The following is a 23,965-nucleotide window of genomic DNA, read 5'->3' as shown; positions in this document are numbered from 1 at the left end:
GGATTTACACCCGCAGGGCTTTTAAAATCCAGCCCATGGTGTTTCTCAGTTTTTCTTCTCAAATTAGATCCTATACTGTGGCTTTTATAAAATAATTATGTTTTGGAACTAGATAATATGCAGATGAGGCTCAATGGAGCTCAGCTGGGTTTCTGTCCATGTACTGCAAAAGTAAATGCATTTCCAGATCAATATTAACATGCTATCATCAACTCTATGTTGAAACCAATTAATTTCATAATTATTATTCATGTTTTTTGTGCATATAAGTCTTTTATATACCGAAAAGATTGGTTTTGTGCGCATAAATCATGGCTGAAAGACTCCCCCATTGTCCTGAGTTTAAAATGTGTGTTCAGTCGTGCTGAGCACACATTTTACTTCGGGTTTGTGCACACATTTTCTAGTCAGTGCACTTTTTTAACTCCTGATGCATTAGCATAGCATTAGCTTACTGCAGGGGTCCCCAAACTATGGCCCACTGGTTGCATCCAGCCTGAAGGGCAATCATGTCTTGTCTGCCAAATACTTCTCTGTCTAAAGCCAAATCAGCCAACAGAGCAAAAGTTACATTTTTTTTTAAATGTATAACCATGCACAAGACAGGGGCATAGCCAGAACTAATTGTTTGAGTAGGCACAAGTTTAACATGGGTGGGCTGAAGCCATACATGTCTGAGACCTACTAGTTGTATTCTTATTGATAATAATGCCATATACTGCACCCTATTATGGCTTTCTAAGTAGTATGCCACAGCCATTATACATCATGCATGAAACTTTAAAACATTTTACCTCAATTATTTCAAGCACTTACCAGCAATAAAAATTCCTTATTAATCTGTATTAATTTATGTTATATTTGTTGCAGTTTATAAATGCACAAGCATATCATGTAAAAAGCAAGGAAAACAAACAGATCCAATCAATCATGTAATAAAACAAAAATGAATGTATTCTTTCATGAATCTGTTTTGCAGAAAGTCAGAAACCATCATAACTAAAATAAAATATCATTAATCATCAGAACAGGTGCAGAGCTAGGACAATTCACATTACAACCACATGAATAAAATATTCAGATTCTGGTGTCACCTCAGCAAAAAATATCCTTCCACTGCTATTTTGCGAAGTAACGCAAACTCCTGCAAAGAAAGAGATATCTAGAACTTTGCCATACCATACAGTCACAGCACTGACTCTCAGGACTCAAGTAACAGTAACCTTATGAAAAAACAGCAATGCAAATAATACACCAGGCCCTAGGACATTAATACATCACCTACTGGAATAGCAGAACAAGCTGGACTGCTACAGAGAAACTACACACTAACAGACATACTGCACTTCAGTCACACACAGGCAAAACAGAGATTGACCCTTACCTAATATAGAAATAAGAGACTACAAATTAGAAACAGAAACACACAAACAAAATAGAAATAGAATACCTGAGCAACTGGACTCTGAACAGTGGAATATTGTAGAAAGAGCAAAATATAAAAAATATACGTTCCCAAAGATAGCATATTCCAATCAAAATAATTTTTTTACCTTTGTTGTCTGATCTTTGTATTTCTCTAATCAGTTAGTCCCAGTCTCTTTTTTCCCATTTTTCTCTTGTTGCTCAATTCCTAATTCAGTGTCTCTCTTCTCCTACTGTCTTCTTCCTTTCCTCCCTCACACACACATGCTTTCTCTCACAGACTCCCTTACGCATACAAGCTCTCACTGTCATATGCTCTCAACCCCCCAGAAGCTCACATTTGCTACACACACACACATAAGCCCTCACTCTACATGCTCTATCATACACACACACAAGCTCTCACTCTCTCACCCTTCCCCCCAGCTCCCATTCTCACCCACATATACACATTCAAACTCCCATTCTCACCCACACACACACACATTCAAGCTCCCATTCTCATCCACATACACGCAGACCCTTTTCATTAACAAAGCCAAAGTTTTACTTCCTTCGACACGGGGATGAGAAGGGATCCCGCAATGGCATTGCAGCTCCAGCCCTCCTCTTTGCTATCGCGGGGACAGGATCCCACAACAGCATTGCAGCTCGGGCCCTTCTCTTTGCCATCACGGGGATGGGATCCTGTGGTGGCCTTGCTTCTTCTGAGACCCTCCTCTTCGCCACCATGGGGATGGGATCCCGCGGCAACATTGCAGCTCAGGCCCTCCTCTTCACCGTCGTGGGGATGAGTTTCAGTGCAGTTTTAACCCAAATCTTTGTACATCGAGCCCTTAGATTGTAAGTTTTCTGTGGTAGGATTCAGACCTGTATAGAATTTGTTGTAAAGTGCTCTCATTTAGGGTGCTGTATAATTGCCAAATCTGTGTGCATAAAATATGATTTATGTGCACAAATATAATTTTTAAAATTTGGCTTATATTCTGTATTTCAGGTACGTCAAAGAAGATTACATTCAAATACTGCACTTTCAGTGCAGAAAACATCATTTCCTCTGCATTCTGTCAGATCAATCCTCACCAGTGGGTTATGCACTTTTGCCAGCAGATAGAGACGGTACAAAAGCTGACATCACGGATATATAGTCCCACCCAACATCAGCCAGCCAGTATTCTCGTCTCCAGCAGATGGTGAACATGCATTTCCCTATGGGTGGATTGCTTGTGAGCAAGCGATTAAAGAAAGAAAGGAAGAAAGAAGTACAAAAGGAGACATCACAAAGACAAGACATTTATATAGCACCTCTTGCCTCCTGAGGTGATACCATTTGGTCCCTCCCTCAGTAGAGTGCCTTCAGTCCGGTAGCCTTGGGTGGCATGGACTTAAAATTTAATTAGTGGTTGCAGGCCGAGAGAGGCTTGGTGATTAAGGCGTTCGCCTCTCCCCACCCCGTAGTCAGAACCCATTCTTGCTCTCAGTCAGGGAGGGCTAAGCTCAAGTAAAAGTTTTACTTTATAAAAAAAAAAAAAAAAAAAGAAATAGCAGGAGAAGGAAAAGAGAAGTTTTCCTTCTGGGTCTGTTTTTCCTCAGCGTTCAGCCTTCCCGCTCACGTCTCTGGAGAGTTCTATGAAGTATGATGGTTGTTTAGGCACAGCAGGTTGAGCAGCCTTTTGGCTAGGCCCCGCTCCCAGGCTTCTCATTGTTTGGTGTGTGGTACACCATGAGGAGGATTTTGCGCGTTTTTCATTGTGTGCTGTCAGTGCATGTCTCCATGTTGGGCGTCCATTGCTGCGTTCCCCATTTGGGCGTGGATGTGTGACTGGATGGATTCTTAAATGCACATCCTGTATGTCCAGATTGGGTGTCCTTCCTTCTGGACTCTCACCTTGTGTGCCTAGATTGGGCATTCCTTGAGCATACACGTACCTGGATGCCTGGTTTGGATGTCTACTTTGTGCAAGCATTCTAAGCTCATGTACCTGACGCACATTTTTTGTGCGCCCATTTTGGGTGCAACTTTTACATGTGGGTACCTGGCTGCTCTTTTTTTTTTTTTTTTTTTTTTAAGCATAATTTAAGCATGAAGACTAGAATAGTTCCAATCTGAAACGGTTTTGCTTTTTTTTTTTTTTTTTTTTAAGCCTTTAGAAAATGTATATTTTTAAATGACTAAGACTGGAATCTTCCCATTTAAAAAGAAGCTGACTAAGGATGTCTTTCTGTTCCATATCTCCCACATGAATAATCATACGACTGATAGTTTGAAGAAAGACACTTGCTTTATTGCCTGAAAGTGTAAAACAAGAGAAGCTGTATGGTGTGGGTGGCTGTCCCTTGGGAGGACAGAACCTGAAGGAAGGGTGTCATTTTGCCTTCTGATAGGAATGTGGTTTTCTTATTTAACGGTTGGGAGCTTCACTTTCACTTTTAGTAAAAGTGAAAAATCATGCTGCAAGTCTGAAAGCAAGGTGCTTCTGTGAGAGTGTAATATCTATGTAAGACAGGGAGGGTGTTTGTGTATGTGAGACAGGGAGGGTGCTTCTGTATGTGTGTGGTGTATATGTGAGTCAGGGAGGGTGCTTGTGTGTGTCAATGTGTGTGTGCGAGAGAGATGGAGCATGTTTTTGTCTGGCTTGTGGCTGTGAGAGAGGGCATGTGTGTGATTGAACCTGTTTGTAAGTGAGATAGAACATGTGTGTGATTGAGAGCTTGTGTGTAAGTGAAATAGAGAGAGCATGTGTGTGATTGAAAGCCTGTGTGTAAGTAAGAGAGAGCAAGAGCATTGTGTGATTGAGAGAGACTGACCAGAGAGGTGACATGTGTATGTGTGAGAAAGTGATCAGGGAGATGACTAGTATGTGTGTGCTTGTGTGTGTGTGTGTGTGAGAGAGAGAGAGAGACTGGTTGGGGAGATGTTTGGTGTGTGAGAGACAGAAACTGGTCCTCAGGATGTGATTGGTGTGTGTGTGTGTGTGTGTGTGAGAGAGAGAGAAAAGAGACTGGTTGTGGTCCCTAAGGAAGAGGACTGTGAGGACAGCTTCAGCAGCTATTGCTGCTTCTGGTGTGGCCTGCAAGGAGTAGGAGTAGGAGAGGGTAAATAAAGGTGGCTTTTTAAGTTCATTTTTCTTGATTGACTACCATTTTAATTATTGGGTAGTATGTGATGTGCCTGCTGTTTGAAATATTTTATCGGTGTTTGGTAAAGCTTTCAAAATTTGCATGAGTCTTTAATTAATGGATATTCTATTCATCAGCTGTTTTGAAATTATTTTATTTGTACGATATTATAATTATGATTAATGATTTATATATCTTGATTTTATTGATTTGTTTCATAAATGATGAAATTTTTGTTTTTCCAGTGTTACACTGTACAGAGTCTGGCGTGATGCGTTTTACAGTTCAGTTTTTGTCTGCACATTTCTATTTATACTTTATGTGGCTTTATTCTGTATTTGGTGAGGGTTTGTGTTCTGCATGCAAAGACTGAGATGAAGCCTTCTTTTAGCATGTGGTTTCTCTGTAGGGATCTGTAGTAGCTTGGCCTGTTCTGTTTTCCTGATAGGAGGTGTATTGATATTATAGATTCTGGTGTAATATTTGTAGTATTCTTTTTCATAGGTGGGGTTGTTATTCTTTGAGTGTTGGCAAATAGTACTGTGTTGATACGGGAAGACCATGCCGAAATATATCACAATAGTTATGATGCCATATGAATTCCAAGATGCAAAGTTTTCTTGTTGGCATCACAACAGTGCATGAAATTATCACAACAACTTGTATATTAATTTTACCTCAGAATGTCATTTTTCATGTACAATATGTTATAAATGCATAATTTAAAATTGTTTATGGGGAGGGGGCGCCAGACTGTAAGGTTTGCCTAGGGTGTCTAATACCCTTGCACCGGCCCTGCTAGGCGTCATAGTAGATAACACATTGAAATTATCGGTTCAGTGTGCTGCGGCAGTCAAAAAAGCAAACAGGATGGGAATTATTAGAAAGGGAATGGTGAATAAAACAGAAAATGTTATAATGCCTCTGTATTGCTCCATGGTGAGACCGTACCTTGAATACTGTGTACAATTCTTGTCGCCACATCTCAAAAAATATATGGTTGCAATGGAGAAGGTACAGAGAAGGACGACCAAAATGATAAAGGGAATGGAACAGCTCCCCTATGAGGAAAGACTAAAGAGGTTAGGATTTTCAGCTTGGAGAAGAGATGGCTGAGGGGGGATATGATAGAGGTGTTTAAAATCATGAGAGGTCTAGAATGGGTAAATGTGAATCAGTTATTTACTCTTTCGGATAATAGAAAGACTAGGGGGCACTCCATGAAGTTAGCATGTGGCACATTTAAAACTAATCAGAGAAAGTTATTTTTCACTCACCGCACAATTAAACTCTGGAATTTGTTGCCAGAGGATGTGGTTAGTGCAGTTAGTGTAGCTGTGTTTAAAAAAGGATTGGATAAATTCTTGGAGGAGAAGTCCATTACCTGCTATTAATTAAGTTGACTTAGAAAATAGCCAGTGCTATTACTAGCAACAGTAACATGGAACAGACTTAGTTTTTGGGTACTTGCCAGGTTCTTATGGCCTGGATTGGCTAATGTTGGAAACAGGATGCTGGGCTTGTTGGACCCTTGGTCTGACTCAGTATGGCATGTTCTTACGTTCTTATATCTCCATGCAACTCCCCGTAGAAGTGGAAACTACATTAAAAAGGCTTTTTAATCTGAAAGCTGTGATTCCTATTCCTGAATCACAGCAAAATATGGGCCGTTATTCCATTCATTTTTGTCGTGCCCAGGAAGGAAGGGTCCTTTTGTCCCATACTGGATCTCAAAGTGTCAATCGTCATTTGCGAGTTATACATTTCATAATGGAAACAATGTGATCTGTCATAATGGCAGTTTAAGTAGGGGAATACCTCACGTCTCTGGATCTGATGGAGTATATCTGCATATTCCCATTTGCCAGTAAAATCAACGGTTCCTTCGATTTGCCATTCTGGTTCATCATTACCAGTTTCAGGCTTTGCCTTTCGGGCTGGCATTGCACCCAGGATCTTTTCCAAGGTCATGGTGGCGATAGCGGTGGCCCTATGCAAAGACGGCATTCTGGTTCACCCTTATCTTGACGACTGGTTGATTCAAGCCAAGAGCGTGGAATAGAGTCTTCGCACTTCTTGCAAGGTGGTTTCATTACAACAGGAACTAGGCTGAGTAGTGAATCTGGCCAAGAGCAAGTTGCAGCCGACTCAGACTCTGGAGTAAATCGGGGTTCACCTGCCAAAGACTCAAATTCAAAGGGGATGACTCGAGTTTGAATCCTTATGAATATTGTTCGCCTGACCATGTGGTTTTATCTGCAGATCCTGGGGTTGATGGCTGCCTCATTGGAAGTAGTTCCCTGGGTAAGGGCACATATATGACCTCTTCAATATGCGTTGCTTTCCTGCTGGAACCCACAGTCACAGAACTATGTAGTGAGGCTGTTCCTACCATTGGAGGTGAGGTCTCAGTTGAACTGGTGGTTACAGGCGGGTCATCTCAGGAAGGGAGTTTCCCTGGAGATGCCAGATTGGTTAGTTCTCACGTCAAATGTGAGCCTTCTGGACTGGGGGGCTTACTGTCAGGAGTTGATGGTACAAAGTTGCTGGAATGCAGAGGAACAGCAGTGGAACATCAACAGATTGGAGGCACAGGAACTTTGATTAGCATGCAAGGAGTTTTGAACACAAAAAAAAAATGTGTGTGTAAAACTGTGCGTTCTCTTTAGCACCCTGACATGGAAATCCCATGCTAATGAAGGCATTAACTATTACCCCCCAATGTAGAGAAGTGCGCTGCAGTATGAATAATGTCAGACAATGCAATGACGGTGGCCCCATCAATCATCAGGGTAGAACCAAGAGTCAGCAGGTGTCAGAGGAGATAGATGTGCTCATGGTGTGGGTGGAGCTACATCCTCTAGGCATATCCTCCTCTCACATTGTCAGAAAGGACAATATCAAAGCAGACTTCCTCAGCAGGAGAAACTTCGTCCCAGGAGAATGAGAGCTGGCAGATGAAACTTTTCAGCTCTTTGTGGCCCATTGGGACCTACCAGACTTAGACCTGTTGGCGACCTTCAGCAACACTAAGGTTACACACTTTTTCAGTCACAGACTGGACACAAAAGTGCTGGGCATCGATGCTCTCATTCAGGAGTGGCCATGCCATATGTGTTTCTATCCTGACTTCTGATAGGTAGGGTTGTGTGGTAGATTGCAAGTCTTTCCAAAAAATTCCTTTTAGTGGCTCCGGATTGGGCTCAGAGGCCATGGTATGCTGTTCTACAGAGGCTGGTGGTGGGCAGTCCCTTCAAGCTTCCGTCTCGGAAGGATCTGTTGTGGCAGATCCGGGTTAATTTTGTCTTATGGTTTCGCCATTGAAAGGGCTCAGTTGTTGAAGCGGGGTTATTCGCCTGCTGTGATTACCACCTTACTTAGGGACAGGACAATTTCTACTTCTCTAGCCTATGTTAGAGCTTGGAGAGTTTTCAAGGCCTCATGTTCTCAGTGAGGTTCTCAGCCTCTCAAGATGGACATTCCTTTGTCTTCCCATCCCGATGTACTCTGTTTCTTGAAGTGAGTTAAGCACCTTCACCCTTCTTTGCGGCTGCCAGTGTCTCTGTGGGAACTTAATTTGGTCCTGGAGTTCTTGGCAGGTCCAACCTTTTGGCCGCTGCGTGCTCTTTCATTGCAACTGCTTACCTTGAAGACAGTTTTTTCTGGTAGCAATCTGTTTATCAGATCGGGTCTCCAAGCTGCAGGCTCTTTCTTGCTGTGAGCCTTTTCTGCCCATGACTCCGGCAGCAGTGCAGCTTCGGACTATGCCCTCATTTTTGTCAAAAGTGATTTCGGAGTTTCATTTGAATCAGTTAATATCCCTGCCCACCTTGGACAGGGACAGAGATGAAAGTGAGTACCATCTTTTGCGTTCCTTGAACGTCAAGTGTCATATGCTGCGATAATTGGAGGTGACTAAATCTGTACAGAAGTCTGATCACCTGTTTGTGCTCCATGGTAGCAGTAAACAAGGAGCACCGGCAACACGGGCAACAATAGCCTGCTGGGTTAAAATAGTCATTATAGCCCCCTCTGTGGCTGCTTAGGTTGCTTTGACAAAACAGATTAGACCACACTCAATGAAGGCTCAGGCGTATTTGTTTTTGCCTGCCAAGATTTGCTGAGCGGCGACATAGTCATCTTTGCACACCTTTTCCAAGCATTAGAGATGTGCATTCGTTTATCACAAATTAGGCAATTTCAACGAAATTAGGCAATTAAGAAATTAGGCAATTTCAACGAAATTGCCTAATTCGTAGTGGTTAGGGGGACCTGAACCACGAAACGGATTTTCCTGAGCTTCGGGGAAAATTTGTTTTTCGAGTTAGTGTGGGGGGAGGGGCACATTTATTTTAATAAAAAACAAAACACCCCAACCCTTCAATTTTACTTTCTTACAACCCCCCCCCCCCCCCCCCCACCACCACCACCACCATCCTGATCCCTCCCCAAGACTTACTAAAAGCCCTGGTGGTCCAGCGGGGTCCCGTGTGCGATCTCTCCCTCCGTGCCGTGGGGCCTGCTACGAATCAAAATGGTGTGATGGCCCTTTGCCCTTACGATGTCACCGGGGCTACCGGTGCCATTGGTCAGCCCCTGTCACATGGTAAGAGCAATGGACAGCTGGTGCCATCTTGTGCTCCTACCATGTGACAGAGGCCGACCAATGGCTCCGGTAGAACCTGTGACATAGTAAGGGCAAAAGCTATCCGCGCCATTTTGAATACTGGCAGCCGATGGCCTGAGTGCAGGAGATTGCTCCGGACCCCCACTAGACCACCAGGGACTTTTGGCAGGAGTCCCCCCCAAGACTTGCCACTCAGGCCATCGGCTGCCAGTATTCAAAATGGCGCTTTTCTATACCGTCGTTTAGTAATGATTAGATATTATTTATTTCTGAGACTAGATATTATTTATTTCTATGTTAGCCATGACTTTGGCTTTTCCTCCTCCCAGTTCTAGTGCCCCTGTTTTATTGTAACTTTCATTCACTTTTTCTCTCTTCGCCTATTGTTCACGTTTATGTTAATGTTATTGCACAGATGTTTATTGTAAACCGATACGATATGATTGGTATCATGAGTGTCGGTATAAAAAAGCCCTAAATAAATACATAAATAAATAAATAAATAATGTACCATCACAACGGTTTACATATAGGCACGAAATAGGTTTGATTTGGTTTCTAAGTTATCCATAGGGTGCCAATATTTTACGGTTACAAAGTTCAATAGTATATTCTTAAATGAGAAGTGTGTTGAAGTTACTCTTTATATGATTGCTGGGATAATCATATATGTGAAGACTGTTTTCAATTAATTAATTATGAGTAAAATAATTAAATCTTTTTTAATAGGTGACTTTCAGCTGTATGTATATGTTGTTATTCGGTTACCTTACTGTGAAATGCTTTTTTGAAGAGCCAAGTTTTTAAGCTTTTTTTGAAGAGTTTTAATTCTTTCATTAGTCTTAGCTCAAGTGGTAATGTGTTCCATAATAATGGTCCTGCCAAAGATAGTGCTCTCTCTCTAACTTGGGTCAACTTTGCTGTTTTGACTGAGGGTATGGTTAGCAGCGCTTTATTGGCCGATCTGAGATTTCTTTGGGGGACATGTAATCGTAGTGCAGTGTTAAGCCAGTTGGCATTTTCGTCATTTATTAGTTTATGAACTGTGCATAGTGTTTTGAATTGGACTCTTTGTTGTATTGGGAGCCAGTGTAAATCTGCAAGTGTTTGGGTGATATGATCTCTTCTGCCTTTTCCAGTAAGTATTCTGGCAGCTGAGTTCTGTAGTATTTGCAGTGGCCTGATTGTGGTATATGGTAATCCTAGGAAAATTGTGTTACAGTAATCCGTGCTAGCAATTATTAGTGCTTGTAGTACTGTACGAAAGTGTTCTTGAGTTAATAAGGATTTTAGTCTTATGTGATTCCTGTTCTGCATTGAAGACTGGTAAGTGGCTTTTCTAGCCCTTAATTTAGTGTATATGTGTATATGTGTATATGTTCTTCTTTTGTCTGGGCTCAGTGTTCCTGTTGGGTTAGAAGCATGAGTGGTTGACTCTTAATGATAATGTTCAAGTATAGCCACAGTATGGCTTTTCCACAGAATACTGGCTGGATTATGTCGAGGCGGAACTATATATCTGTGATGTCAGCTGACAGAGGTGCATAACCCATTGGTGGGGATTGACCTGCCCCCATTAGAGGAAAGAAATTATGAAGTAAGTAGTAATTTCTCCTCTGAACACATAAATCATATTTTTCCACAGAAAACATGCTTTGTGTGTGCAAAGCATGTTTTCTTTGCGAAACTCCTGAGTATAGGTCCTGGCACCAGAACTCCTGCTTTTGCCTATAAACTGAAACTAGCAATGGAAACTTTACTCCATCTCTGATCAGGAGTAAACTTTTCAGCACTAAGAAAACCTGAGTTAAGCCAGCGCACTTCTCTGCATTGGGGGAGTAATAGTTAATGCCTTCATTAGCATGGGATTTCCGTGGGAGGGTGCTAAAGAGAATGTACAGTTTTACACACACATTTTTTGTGTTCAGAACTCCTTGCTGAAGAGACATTTGTGCACAAAACATGTGCACACAACTGCGGGTAAAACTGTGCACTCTACTGAGCACACTTTATTACATCATGTCCCAAGTGAGTACCTGAAGCAGTGGGAGATTAAATGGCTTGGCCAAGATCACAGTAAATGACAGAAACAGGTTCCAGTATGTACCCAGATCAGTCCATAGCCCTGGGTTTTGCATCCCTGCCAGCAGATGGAGGCAGAGAAAGTTTTACTGACACTGCTACTTAAGCTAATGTGCCACCTGCAGTCCTCATTATTTCTCTGTCTCCAGCAGATGGTAGATGGTATAAAACCTTCAGTCTGGAGTGTAAAAAAAAAAAAAGAGGAAGAAAGAGGAAGAAAGAAGAAGAAGATAGACATTTGGAATGTCCTCTCAGGAGATTGTTAGGTCCTGGTAGGGCCATTCCTCCTGGTTCAGGTGAGCAAGCTGGGAGTTGGTGACCCTTGGTATGTTTCTGCCCTGAGAAAGCGCTGAAATCTGGTGGTGCCAGATCCTTCATACCTCTCTCCCTCTCCCCACTTGGCTGTGGGCTCCTGGAAAAGAAGTAATTTCTTTCTTTAAAAAAAAAAATATATGTACATAGATAAATAGGTATATATATATATATAGAGAGAGAGAGAGAGATATGAAATAGAGGAAGTGAAGCCAGGGAATGTAGAGGCAGCCTCTCCTACCAAAACGGGCGGTGTGGTCAGCAGGAAAGTGGAGTTCGCAACTAGCAACTATGTGACTTCTGGGGGTTGAGTCTTGCTGTTTATCCGGTAATGCCGGGTTGCATGTTTCCGTGGTCAGCAGGCACTAAGGGTCCTTCATGGTGGACTCACTCAGTCCAAACAAATTGTTTTAATTGCAAAAAAAAAAGAGAAGAGAAAAGAGGGCCACTGTATTCAATCCTGCTGATGGCAGGAACATGAGATCGCCACGCAGATTCATATTTTATCGCCATTTTGCTAGATCCTTTTGAGAGCAAGAGGACAAGTTTGGGAGGGCTAGTTCACCAATGGCGAACAAAGCATTCTCATTTAGCGCGGGCAAAGTGTTTGGGCCATGGTTGTGCACGTTCCTGCTGATGATGGGAAGGGGAGCCAATGGCACCATGACAGTCAATAGCGCTAAGCGCAGGCTGGATAATTGCAGTATCAGTGTGCTTCAGAGCAAAAGTGATCAGAGAGAGAAGGCCAGCGTCATCAAGGCGAGCGGGAGCTCTCAATGCATGCTTTTAAATTGGCAAGCAACATGATAATCACTAAGTGAGGCAAAATCCAGGGGTGCTGTTGAAGGATTTTTCCCTATTATGGTCATGGCTCGGGGGGGTAGTGCTCCCATAGGAAGTGGGAGGGGGGAGAATTCCACGGGGCCATAACAGAGGCACCCGATGCAAGAAGGAAGGCAGGATCTGTGGAGCAGGTTTAGCATCTCTGGTATTAGTCTGCGGGAGGAAGATAGTTCAATCCCAGCCACCACAGGCTGGAGGAGGCAAATTTGTTTTTCTGAGTCTCTCTTTTCTGGTAAAGTTCAGGGCAGTGGTCTGGCAGGCAGTGATCCGGCAGCCATTTTAATGTCTTGGACAAAAAGCAAATCCTACGGATCTCCTCCAACAGGAGTGAAGGAAATAGGGCACAGCAGGCTATTTCCAAGGGAAATTTTAAGGGGGCAGGGCTTTGATGGACCCCTTCTCCTGGATCTGTGCTGTATTAGTTCCCTTCTATTAAAGTATTTCTACTGTACACCCTATTCTCTAGAATGCTTAGTGCCCTTTTTAGGGGGTGAATCCCCTGGTAGAGCGGGATGATGATTCCTGCAGGACTTTGGGGGTACTTCTCTCTCAACCAAAGGGACAAGGCTGATAGGTTCCATGCCCTGGTGGGCATGGCAAATGCTATTTTTTGCTCTCTGAGATGTGCTTGGTGGTGCAATGGCTTGAGGGAACTCTGGTCTCAAAAAGGGGGCAGCTTTTCTGTTGAGTTCAGGCTGTGTTTTTGGTGACAATTTAAGATTCTGGTTAACATTCAGGTTTCCAGATGTTTGATCTGGACCTTGATTCCGCATGTCCTTTGGGGGCTCGGAATCAAGGTTTCACATGAGAGCTCTGACAGGGAGGCAGATCTGATATTTGATAGCAAGACTGAGAATGGGTAAAGCCCTTACTGGGAGGTCTTGTGAAGAGGGGCTATTCCTCCCAGAGATACAATTCTGGTGAGGCACAATCCTTTCTAGGATTGTATAAGACCATCTGGGGAAACCTCCTATGAGGGGGTTCTAAGGTGAAAGGTCCACACAAGAAACTGTGGAGGGTCGCATCTTACCTAGGTCTAGTAGGGGTGCGGCTGACCTCTGGTTGGTACAAAGGACAAAATAAACAACAGACTTGTGGGTACTAGCAGTCCTCTGGAAGGGCTGTGCCTTAGAATTTGCTTGCCTGATCCACGAGGCTTACAGGATTTTTCCTTGCATTTGCTTGTCCAGTCCACTAAGCTTACAAGATTGCTCCTTGAAACTTCAATCGTCAAACAAGACAGCTTGTGCCACTGTATCTCTGTTGTTGCTTTGGAGGGCAATTATTTCCTATCCTGATAAAGACCTTATTTATTTATTTGTTTTTTTATTTGTTTATTTGTTTATCAGCTCTTCTATAAAACACAACATAAAAAATGGTCAGAGCAATGTAAAACCTAATAAAAATCGATATGCAATCAATCATATAAAAATATTAAAATATTCTTTTAAAAAATTTGTCGTTTTAAAACCGTTTTGCTTTTACAGTTTAAAACAGCCATGCCTTTACTTCTTTCTAAATGTTAAATAATTTCTCTTCAACCAGATTTCCAGTGGTGCTAAATTCCAGAGTACCGGTCATAGCAGCAGATCACAAGGAGGAGTTTTTTGGTGTCTCTGGATTCAACAGAACCTTATCTGTTGGGGGTTTTGATGTCCAAGGTCTAGGACTATTTGCAAGTCCTGGGCTCTATAGCTTCAAGAATGGAGGTCTGGGACTAGTTGCATGTCCTCAGCTATATGGCATCGACATTGAAACTGGTGCCTTGGCTTAATGGCGTTGACATTGGAGCTGGTGCCTTGGACGATCATGCATACGCGTTTGCGTATATGCGGTCTTTATAGGGAGCTCTTCTCTCCTGGTAGACTCTGTTATCAAGGGAGTTTTATCTTCCCCTTCCGCTCGAGGGGAAAGGCAGGGACAGCCTTTTGTGGCAGTTTATTTGGAGCAATCTGGAAGATCTGGATTGGATGATACTTACCATCAATGCCAGCCTTTCAGCCTGGGGAGCTATGTGTCAGGATCAGTTAGCGCAGTGATCAAAGAAAGTGGTTTCATGCTCTATCAATCACTTAGAGAAGAGAGTGGGATGATGTGCTTTGCTTGCCTTTTTGCCACAGTTACACAGCCATCCAGTGTGGATCCTATAGGGCAATGCGGCGACGGTGGCCTAGTTCAATTGACAGGGAGGAATCAAGAGTCTGGTTGTAGCTCATGAGGCCCAGGAGTTTATCCTTTAGGCAGAGCAGTACCTGGAGCGGATAGCGGCGTCTCAAATAGCCGGGATGAATAATTTTCAGGAGGATTTTCTCATTCACCATAGATGAAATTATACTCATAGGGAATTAATGGAGACCACATAGAGTGCCAAGCCATCTCATTTTTACAACCATTGCAGAGAACTCGGAGCAGAAAGCATTGATACTCTGGTTCTACCATGACCTCAGGCATTCTTTTGAGACTTGTTCTGCCATGGCCTTGAGGCATTTTTCTGTATGGAAAACTATCCAGGCGACATGGTTTGGTGGCACTGGAGTGGCCGCGTCATCTATGGTTCACGGATCTGGTCAGCATGGCCGAGGGTGGACTACTGAGGTTCACCCATCTGGAGTGCGCCCATCTGTCGAATCCTTTGCGCCAGGGCTCAATATTTACAGACCAGGTGACTCACTTTTGTGTCATAGCCTGGCTTATGAGAGGTGACGGCTGTGGCATAAAGGATATTCCAAAGCAATTATTACCACCTAGTTGCAGGCCAGGCGAACTTCCACATCTTTAGTATATGTGCCAGTTTCTTCCAGTAATGGATAAATCTTCGTCATAACTCTATCAACCCTATTCAAGCTACAGTATCACATATTTTGACTTGCTTCTAGAAGTTTTGGGAAGGGGTCTGGCCTTTTTCTCTTTGAGGGTGCAGGTAGCAACTTTGAGCTGTCTCCAAAGCATGGTACAGAGTTATTCTCTGTCCGCATATCCAGATGTCATACCTTTTCTTCGGGGGGGGGGGGGGGGGGGGGCAAAGAATTTGCATCCAATGGAGAAGGCTTAGAACCTTAATCTGGTGCTTGGAGGATTGTGTGAAGCTCTCTTCAGACCACTAAGGAGGGCACCCTTCAAGGACTTGACTCTTATGGTGGTTTTCCTGATGACATTTTGTTCAGTCACTAGGATTTTGTCGTACCGAGATCCGTTTTTGCAGAATCAGAATTGGGAGTGTCGTTACGCACAGTGCCCTCTTTTCTGCCTAAGGTGGTTTTGGCATCCCATCTTTATCAGACTGTGGAACTTTCTTTTTAGATTTGATTTCTCTGCATCTCATACAAGAGACCTTAGGATCTTGGATGGGAGACATTCATTATTGAGGTATCTGGAAGATATTAATGAGCTTTGTAGATCAAATCATATTTTTCTTCTGTGGAATGGTCCACAGAGGGAGTGTCAGGCTTCTAAGGATACATTTATGCATTGGCTTAAAGAGGCAATCTAAACATCAACCGGTTCTGAAGGGCCCACGCAGTGCATGCTCAAGCAATCTTTTGGCCCGAAGCCTAGCAGGTATTTCCACAGGAGATTTGTAGGGTGACTACTTGGTAGTCGCTGCACACTTTTGCCAGATAATATCGATTGGATTTCGGGACACCAGCTTCCATGGGCTTTGGTAAGAGTGTTCTGCAAGCGGGACTCTCCAGGTCCCACCCAGTTTACGGGTGCTTAGGTACATCCCAGGAGTCTGGACTGATCTGGCATGCACTGGAAAGGAAAATTGGTTCTTACCTGGTAATTTTTGTCCCTGTAGTTCCACAGATCAGTCCAGAATCCTGTCCATCGAGGATGGGAGAGTCTGCTGCTCATTATGATGGTTTGTATGTAATGCAGAGTTGTTAGTGTTTCTACATGCTGTTTATTTACTCTAAGTTCTGGGACTCAGTTTCCAGTAAATCTGGTGTTGCCATCCTCCTGTTCTTTCGGGGAGATTGCTGGTGAAGTTTTTTAGTGTGGTTATCATCTTGATTTGGGTACAGGTCAATACTGAGGGACTGCAGGTGGCACACTAGGTTATTTGGCAGTGTCAATGAAACTTTCTCTGTCTCCATCTGCTGGCAGGGATGCAAAATCCAGGAGTCTGGACTGATCTGTGGTACTACAGGAATAAAAATTAGCAGGTAAGAACAAATTTTCCTATCTCTACCAAGGTTTCTTGTTTCCTAGCCCATTGTTCTAACCACTAGAGCAGGGATGGCTAACTCTGGTCCTTGAGAGCCACTGATAGGCCAGGTTTTCAGAATATCCACAATGAATATGCATGAGAGACATTTGCATGCATTGCCTCCATTATATGCAAATCTATCTAATGCATATTCAATATGTATATCCTGAGAATCTGGTCTATTTTTGGCTCTTGAAGACCAGAGTTGGCCACCCCAGCACTAGAGCCATTCATGTTCCTGCCAATCAAACATTACCTAACAGTTAAGCAAAAACTTACATTGTTTGTTTGTTTTCTGAGGAAATGGCCAGGACTTTCCAGGATTGGACTTATACACACAGCCAAAAAGAAAGATACCACTCCTGAACAAACTGCTACAGTGACCACAGCAAAAACCACCCTGGGCCACATCTCTACTGTAGAAGCCAGGGATGCTGCTTATATGGTAAGTTCTGGAGGAGATTGCTCTGCATACATTGAGAGTGAGTCAGAGAATGTTATTCTACATCACTCAACTCTGTCTACAGAATCTTGACTAAATTAGCAATGCATCAGTAGAGATTCTGTGATTTAGCATCCTTTAAAAATCATGATTGTTGGGAATGGTCGGTAATAGAAGAGGGTGATCAGACTTCCATAACATATTCTTCTTTCTGTTTTATAGTTCTGTGTCTTAGGACTACAACCCCAAAATCATAGGAGTCAGAATAGGGTAGGCCACTCAGGCCCTGGCCCATCAACTTATAGCCACTCTGTCTAGAAGTAGTTAGGCAGGCATCACAAGGCAATACCAGTTTGAGCCATGCGGATGCCTGTATTTTTGTGCTGAATCTCATGAAACTCTATGTGAGAATACAGGCATCTGCAAAGTTTAAATTCACAGAACCCTGCCATGGCTACAGGAGGATGCAGGATAAGTGACAATGGGCTGGCAGTTTCAAGGCTGGGGGCTAGGAGTCCAAGGATGACTGCAAGTTAGGGAGGTCCAGAGCTGGCTGAAGATCTGAAGCTGAGGGGTAGGGATCCGAAGTTGGCTGGGAGCTAGGGGTGTCCAGTACTAGCTGGAGGTTTGAGGCTGGGGTAGTGATCCTTGTTTGTCTGGGGCTGGGGGGAGATCCAAGGCTGGCTGGGCAGCCTGAGGCTGACTGGGGGCTGAGAGGGTCCAAAGCTGGCTTAGGGGGTTCTAGGCTGGCTGAGGAGAGTCTGAGGTTGGCTGGTTGACTGTGGGAGGGGATCAAGGCTAGAGGCTGGCTGGCTTGTTGTGGTGGGCCGAGAGATGGGGAACTAGCTTGCAAGCTGAGAAAGGCCAGGCTGATGAGGAGGAAACTGTTGGTTAAAGACAGGCTGCTGGGGTGGCAAGACAAGTCGGGTGGGGGAAATGACTGATGAAAGGCAGGCTTGCACACTGGTGGGCATAGAGGAGGTTAGAAAGGTAATGGAAATGGAGTAGGGCAGAGTAGAGGATAGGAACACCTTCCTTCCTTCCCACAATCAGGATGTCTCCTTGAACCCAGAAACTTCTCTTCCTTCCTTTTCCTTATCTCATATTCTCTCTTTTCTCCACTTCCTTATCCCAGTCCTCTCTTCCCCTCCTTGGTTTTCTACCCCTCTTCTCCCCCCATCCCTGGTCCTCATAGCCTTTCCTTTCCCCATCCTTGTTTTTCTGGTGGGGTGGGGGTAGAGAAAGAGAGGGAAGAGGGTAAACTGCCAGGCATGGGGAAAAAGAGAGGGATTGGAAGATGCTGGTGCTGGGGTAGAGAGAGCAAATAAAATGGGGTTGGGTAGGAGGTGTTATTTTGGGGGCACTGAGCCTCCATCATTGTTCTTATGGGTGCTGAGGGTGAGTGTTATGCAGCAAAAGAGCCCCCATTCTCCATAAGAACATTAATAGGAACTTAGCAACCCCCAGATAACACCATCCATTCCCCACAAGAATAACGATGGGGGCTTGGCGTAAGAATGAGAGGAAATGTATTTCTGTTTTTAGTTTTCCAGCTTTGCACAGTGTCTTGTCTTCTTGGGTTTTCCATTTCAGGTTTTCTGTAAATTTGTAATTTGTGGTTCCTCTTCATCCAGCCAGATCAGTCCAGATGCATGGGTTATGTTCTCTCGCCAACAGATGGAGACAGATATCCTGATTCAGAAATGACTGTTTTTTTTTCACCTTGGTCCTTAGTGGGCAGGTTATGTAGAGAATATTTGAACATTGAGGCTTCATGTTTGCTCTAAATTAACCAAGATGTCTGTGATATGCAGATCTAATGCGGATGGCAACAGTGATCATAACATGATCAAATTTAAACTAATAACTGGAAGGGGGACAATAAGTAAATCTGCAGCTCTAACACTAAACTTTCAAAAGGGAAACTTTGATAAAATGAGGAAAATAGTTAGAAAAAAACTGAAAGGTGCAGCTGCAAAGGTTAAAAGTGTTCAAAAGGCTTGGACATTGTTTAATAATACAATCCTAGAGGTGCAGTCCATATGTATTCCACACATTAAGAAAGGTGGAAAGAAGGCAAAACGATTACCGTCATGGTTAAAAGGTGAGGTGAAAGAAGCTATTTTATCCAAAAAAACATCCTTCAAAAATTAGAAGAAGGATCCATCTGAAGAAAATAGGATAAAACATAAGTATTGTCAAGTTAAGTGTAAAACATTGATAAGACAGGCGAAGAGGGAATTTGAAATGAAGTTGGCAATAGAGGCAAAAACTCATAATAAAAACTTTTTTAAATATATCCGAAGCAAGAAACCTGTGAGGGAGTTGGTTGGACCATTAGATGACCGAGGGGTTAAAGGGGCTCTTAGGGAAGATAAGGTCATTGCAGAAAGACTAAATGAATTCTTTGCTTCAGTGTTTACTAATGAAGATGTTGGGGAGATACCAGTTCCGGAGATGGTTTTCAGGGATGATGAGTCAGACGAACTGAACGAAATCACTGTGAAGTTGGAAAATGTAGTAGGCCAGATTGATAAACTAAAGAGTAGCAAATTATCTGGACCTGATGGTATGCATCCTAGGGTTCTGAAGGAACTAAAAAATGAAATTTCTGATCTATTAGTTAAAATTTGTAACCTATCATTAAAATCATCCATTGTACCTGAAGACTGGAGGGTGGCCAATGTAACCCCAATATTTTAAAAAGGCTCCAGGGGCGATCCGGGTAACTAAAGACCAGTGAGCCTGACTTCAGTGCCAGGAAAAATAGTGGAAACTATTCTCAAGATCAAAATCATAGAGCATATAGAAAGATATGGTTTAATGGAACACAGTCAACATGGATTTACCCAAGGGAAGTCTTGCCTAACAAATCTGCTTCATTTTTTTGAAGGGGTTAATAAATATGTGGATAAAGGTGAACTGGTAGATGTAGTGTATTTGGATTTTCAGAAGGCGTTTGACAAAGTCCCTCATGAGAGGCTTCTACGAAAACTAAAAAGTCATGGGATAGGAGGCGATGTTATTTCATGGATTACAAACTGGTTAAAAGACAAGAAACAGAGAATAGGATTAAATGGTCAATTTTCACAGTGAAGTGCCTCAGGGATCTGTACTTGGACCGGTGCTTTTCAATATATATATATATATAAATATATATAAATGATCTGGAAAGGAATACGATGAGTGAGGTTATCAAATTTGTGGATGATACAAAATTATTCAGAGTAATTAAATCCCAAGCAGACTGTGATACATTACAGGAGGACCTTACAAGACTGGAAGATTGGGCATCCAAATGGCAGATGAAATTTAATGTGGACAAGTGCAAGGTATTGCATATAAGGAAAAATAACCCTTGCTGTAGTTACAAGATGTTAGGTTCCATATTAGGAGCTACCACCCAGGAAAAAGATCTAGGCATCATAGTGGATAATACTTTAAAATCGTCGGCTCAGTGTGCTGCAGCAGTCAAAAAAGCAAACAGAATGTTAGGAATTATTAGGAAGGGAATGGTTAATAAAACAGAAAATGTCATAATACCTCTATATCGCTCCATGGTGAGACTGCACCTTGAATACTGTGTACAATTCTGGTCGCCGCATCTCAAAAAACATATAGTTTCGATGAAGAAGGTACAGAGAAGGGCAACCAAAATGATAAAGGGGATGGAACAGCTCCCCTATGAGGAAAGGCTGAAGAGGTTAGGGCTGTTCAGCTTGGAGAAGAGACAGCTGAGGCGGGATATGATAGAGGTCTTTAAGATCATGAGAAGTCTTGAACGAGTAGATGTGACTCGGTTATTTACACTTTCGAATAATAGAAGGACTAGGGGGCATTCCATGAAGTTAGCAAGTAGCACATTTAAGACTAATCAGAGAAAATTCTTTTTCACTCAACGCACAATAAAGCTCTGGAATTTGTTGCCAGAGGATGTGGTTAGTGCAGTTAGAGTAGCTGGGTTCAAAAAAGTTTGGATAAGTTCATGTTGACTTAGGGAATAGCCCTGCTATTAATTGCATCAGTAGCATGGGATCTTCTTAGTGTTTGGGTAATTGCCAGGTTCTTGTGGCCTGGTTTGGCCTCTGTTGGAAACAGGATGCTGGGCTTGATGGGCCCTTGGTCTGACCCAGCATGGCAATTTCTTATGTTCTTATGTTACAAGTGGATCTAGCGGTGTTTCCTCTGTCACGGGGTCTGGTGTTTCATGAAGATCCAGCTTGGTTCTGTCTTACAGCTTGGCCCTTAAGAGGGTACATGTTGCGCTTCACTGCTCACGGGTCCCAACCGCGAGCAGCCTCACTTACCATCCGGGCCGATGCCACCGCTCCCTGGCATGACACGGCCTATGCCATCCCGGACCGCTGCTGCCGCCTTCTCCCCACGGCTGAGGAGCTGCTTCTGACGCCACTGTCCGTGGCAGGAAGGGCCGCCACTGACTTCTCTTTGCGGCATGGAGCCACTGCCGGGACGCCTCTCTTTGCAGCAAGAAGTCACCACCATCGCCGCTGTCTGCAGCAGGGAGGCTGCCGCTGATTCCTCCTTTTCTTGCGGCTGGGAAGCCGCCACCATTGGTCCTCTCTGAGTGCCACCGATGTTTCTCCTTGTGGCAGGGACGCCACTGATGCAGCCTCTCTTGTCCCTGGGCTTCTGCATAGGCGCACACGCACGCCTCAGCACTATATTTAAAGGGTCACAGGGGGGAAAAGCCCCACAGCCCCAACAGATGATGTCATCAACCAGTTCCGTCACCAGCCCTATAAAAGTGCTCTTCTTGTTCTCCTCGGTGTTGCGTCCGTCGGTCTCAGACGGCTTCAACCTCTGTGCCTCACCTTTCTTCCATCTCTCTCCTCAAGCCTTGAGAAGATGGCTGCTGTCGCATCTTTATGCCGCTCTCTCCAGCATCCCCGGAACAGCAACGGCGACGGTGTTCGCCATGTTGCTCCTGAGGGCCTCCTAGGGTGGGCGTGCACATGCCACCCATGTCTTTATTCACGTCATGGCGGGAACCTCGGGGGCGTCCCCTTCGAGTGACGTCACGACATCCTGGTATTTAGCCTGCCCTTCGTTTGCTAACAAACTGAGTTAGCAAGGATTGGACTTGTCTGGTCTAAGCTGCTCTGCCACTTCCTTGCTGCCGCTGGAAGCTCTCTCTGCCCTTCGGGGTAATTCATCACTAATCTGGGTACCCGCACCTCGGGGGCCCTTATGCTTTCTTTCAGGTACCTATCTGGGATATTGGGTACTCGCTCCTCGAGGGCCTGCTCTCCCTACCTTGGTGCCTACAATTCAACTACTTCTGCCTGCCAGGATCTTCATCAATACAGCTATCTACTTCAGTGAGTAACTAACCTTGTCAGTCTGTCTCACCTTCAGCTTCAGCGCTGGGAGTCTACATCCAGGACTTCCTCTACTACCCTGTGCTGCCAACTATCTACTCAAACATGGGACTGGTCTCCTCTGCTGAGGACCCCTGGACTCTTCTACTGAGTTACCTCACTGCTGTCTCCCCCTGGGCAGTATCACCAAGCTGTATAATAAATACAAATTCTCTGTATCTGCGTGTATAGAGTCTAGCCTAGTACTGCAGTTCCTCACGTAGCTCCTCCCCGTGGGAGTGGCCATCACTGCAGTACCCAAGAATCCACTCCAATACCTCAAAATCATAACATTTGGGGCCTTCACATCAGATCTTCTAGATGACTCTTCATTGGATATTCTGTGGATGTTCCTGGTCTTATTCCTGGTCAGAGCTCCTTCATCGCCTGTTCCGTGTTCCTGATGTTCCATGTTTCTGGCATTCCATGTTCCTGCTCTTCCAGTCCTGGTCCTGATGTTCCCATCTCTGGCTCTTCATCCTGCTTCCAGGTTTCTTGTTCGTCCACCTTTCCTGGCATGTCACAGTCATGGTCCGTGACCAGACCATGGAGGGCTGTGTAGGGTGCTTCGTGGCACAAGGCCTGTCATCATGTTTGCAGCGCAAGTCTCCAGAAGGCCCTTGCTTTTAACGCCGAGGTCTGTTCCTGAATCCTGAGTCTTGAATCTTTGAATCCTGTTCCCGGTCTTCGGAGTTCCTTGTTCCTGCTTCCGTCCATGCCCTAGACTCAAGCCAGAGCCTGCTCCACTTCAGCGTGGTCCATGACCAGCCACAGACGGCTGTGTAGAGTGCGCCTCGGTGCAGGCATCTCCTGAATCTTCATCATGTTTTCCAGCTTCAAGTCTTCATCCTCTCATCTGGAGTCTGCTTCGCTTCCGGTGTGATCCATGACCAGCCATGGGCAGCTGTGTAGGGTGCGCTGCGGTGCAGTACTCACCCTGTGCTAGTGCCTGAATCCCGAATCCTCGTTTGAGTCTTCCAAGTTCCTCGAGTCCTCGTCTGAGTTTTCCAAGTTCCTCGAGTCTGAGTCTTCCAGGGCCTCAGTTCTATGTCTCGTTACGTTCCTGCCCTCAGCCTCTGTTTGGCCTCACGTCGATCCCAAGCAGCAGGTCCTGAAGGGCTACTGAGTGGCCGGAGGGCTACTCTTGAGACCCGCATTGCATTGCTGGTTCTCACTTGTGTGTGCAGGTCCAGTGAAGGTCTGAGCCTGCCTTGTTCCAGTTTCTCGATGTTCCACGTCTTGATCCTGGTTCAGCCTTGTTCCAGCTCCTGCCCATACTTGGACACTCTCTGTGTTTTGGGGCTCCTTCCTGAGCTGTGTCGTATTCCAAGGGTTCACATCCCTCTAGAGCAAGTGACTGCACCCCCGCGTTCGCAACAGTACATTTAGCTAAGAGGGGTTATTCCGAGGGCATTGTAAATACACTTTCTTACAGGCAAAGAAGGTTTCTACATATATGAAGACTGGTATATAGGTGTTATGGTTATTGATGTTTGGGTGGATCCTTGGACACTATGGCAGCTGAC

General features: G+C 44.2%; 1 protein-coding gene across 3 annotated transcripts in view; it reads left to right on the top strand.

Moving 5' to 3' along the window:
• Positions 1 to 23,965, top strand: part of CCDC180 (coiled-coil domain containing 180) — a 597,826-nt gene that overhangs the window by 553,009 nt on the left and 20,852 nt on the right. For all 3 annotated transcript variants that reach the window (XM_029611950.1, XM_029611952.1, XM_029611951.1), the window contains one exon: positions 16,920 to 17,064. The gene's annotated coding sequence lies outside the window, so the exon portion shown is untranslated. The remainder of the gene's footprint in view (positions 1 to 16,919; positions 17,065 to 23,965) is intronic.

Source organism: Rhinatrema bivittatum, chromosome 8, assembly GCF_901001135.1.
Source record: "Rhinatrema bivittatum chromosome 8, aRhiBiv1.1, whole genome shotgun sequence".
NCBI classification, from domain to species: domain Eukaryota; kingdom Metazoa; phylum Chordata; class Amphibia; order Gymnophiona; family Rhinatrematidae; genus Rhinatrema; species Rhinatrema bivittatum.
Note: the sequence above shows the minus strand (reverse complement) of the source record. Positions and strands in the feature narration are given on the sequence as shown.